Below are 2,437 nucleotides of genomic sequence, written 5' to 3'. Positions count from 1 at the left end.
ACAAGTAGACAAGCGCAGTAATGACGTAATTACAACAACAAACAAATGCAAGAAATAAAGAAGTAACAAACTAAACAATAATTACATGATTATGGCAAAACAAAACAAAAGCACATTATTGAAAGGTAAATAACTAGAATGACGAAGAGATTTCTACATGGTAGTTGTTGTTGTTGCTTAAATAAAGTAATTGCGTAATAAAACTTTACGTTACAATTCAAATTTTTAAATTAACGGAAATTAAACTAAATTAACTTAAACCTATCAGTTACATTCGTAACAATATGATTGCTCCAACAATATTTCTTCTCTGCGTGTACATCAACAATTCTCTAAAGAAATGTCGGTCATTTCGGTTGAATAGTGCATCTAAACCTTCAAAATACCGAAAGGCGGGGGTACCTTTTTATGAGGGCTATGTTGTGAACAAATGAACCCATAACGACAATTATCTGCAATAATGTTTTTTAACCCCAATTTTAGCCATTTCGGTTGCTTAATGTGGCTATGGGCTCTTTTAACATTCATTTCTGTAATACTTACGTCATCGGAAGCATAAAGTGAATACGAATTATTTGTCACAATTAGTGGTGAGTGTTGTCGTAAAATTACACTGAAATACAATTCTCCCTTGTCCAACATGTTATACCAATGGGGGTGGGTAGTAATGATGTAGCGTACTCTAAGGAACCTCTTACAAAAAATTGTGTGTTAATGTATTGTGTACGTAATCATTTTGTCACGTTAAAAACGGAACATAAGGTAGTCAGTAATTCTACGCGAACTCCTGAGTAAAGCAAGGATGTCGTCTGTCAGTCCCACTGTTCACATTAGTACTAGATAACATAATGAGTGAAGTCTGACATAATTGGAGTTATCTTACACCATCAGGCACAAGTTTAAGGTATTCAAAATCAAATGCCAAAGGATCAAACGCAGTATATTCCTGTCCAACACCATAAGTAATATAGAGCTATGGAACCTTACATACAATCGAATATAAAAACCCTATGTGAAAGCAGTATGCTCCCGAGAGGAGTAAAATAAAAAAGTATTCTTATTTGTTGCCAAATTATTTGGGGTCCATATGAACATCACATCATGTCAATCAAAGAATTTTGCTTTACAATAGAAACCCTAATTTGATCCCAAAACCAAAATTGAATGGTCTTCAATCAAACATTTTTTACGGATTAAAGGGCGTTTTCTTTTCAATCGAATGTTCTGTCATATTCCCTTCTTCTTTTCATGTTCTCCCCACTATTAAGGTTAAGGGAAAAACAATGTAAAATCATTATTTCCAAGTTAACAAAATAAAAATCTTTTGACCAAACTGTCCCCCTTACCGCAAACAAAAGACCAAGTAAAATACCAAGCGTAAATTGGTATTTGTCCTCTTTTTTACATTTTAATTCATCATACAATTGAAAGTCCTGGAAGTAAATTTTTTGTTTGCCCTCTTTCACTTTTTGGTAAACTTTCACGCCCTTTCCCTTTTGCGAAAACGTGCACCTAAGGTACAAAAACTTTTCACCCCTCACACCGTCACCGTTTGGAAGTCGAAAAATATCACACAGTTCACATTGGATTTACGTATTACGTGTGGGTGGGTGGGTGTGTGTGTATTTTATTATTATTTTTCACACGTAAATTGTTACTAAAAATTTCTCCTGCTAATTTATTCAGGATGCGTTCGAGCCAAATCACGACCACATTGTTCACGATGACACACTTTTAAAAATGCACACACACGAATAATTTTTGTTTTTTTTTTTCGTAGACTACGTGTAGTTGGTATAGTGGCCACTCATACCCACACACATGCATATACAAATACCAATTCTGTCAAGTTATTTTTTTGGTTATAAAGTGCTAAGGACATCGTTTGCTACCAAAAGGCATTCACATCAACATCACATCTTTCAATAAACTATTCTGATTATGCTGGGACATTGTACGTATGCTCTTACCATGCTAGCCAACGCTGCAGGACAGTGGGATATAAAATGCATTTAAATAATTTATTAAACCGGTACTAAATTACAAACCAAAATTAATGCGTGAACGAACTCATACGGCTGGAATGGAGTCTCACTGTTTACTTACACGCAGAGAAAAAATATTTTTCGCTTTTGTTGGAACAAAAATATCTATTTTGGTTCCAAAAATGTGTTTGTTTTGTGCAAACATTGTATTCCAACTCCAAAAATACCATCTTTTGTTCCGAACATAGAAAACAAAAACAACTTTCGTATTTCCGCAATATTGTAAAAATCGTTAACAATACCGATTGTAGGAACAATCATAATCTATTTTTTTTACAAAACATATTGTCAGCCCTGAAAACCAGATACTAAATTTGCTATACATGGTTTGCTACTTTAGCTGACAACAAAGACAAACAAAAAGCCACAAGCAGCCACCACAACATAAGGAA

This window comes from Musca autumnalis, unplaced genomic scaffold (genome assembly GCF_047663935.1).
Source record: "Musca autumnalis isolate F117 unplaced genomic scaffold, ASM4766393v1 scaffold_43, whole genome shotgun sequence".
Taxonomy (NCBI): domain Eukaryota; kingdom Metazoa; phylum Arthropoda; class Insecta; order Diptera; family Muscidae; genus Musca; species Musca autumnalis.
The sequence above is the reverse complement of the archived record's forward strand: the minus strand, read 5'-3'. Positions refer to the sequence as shown.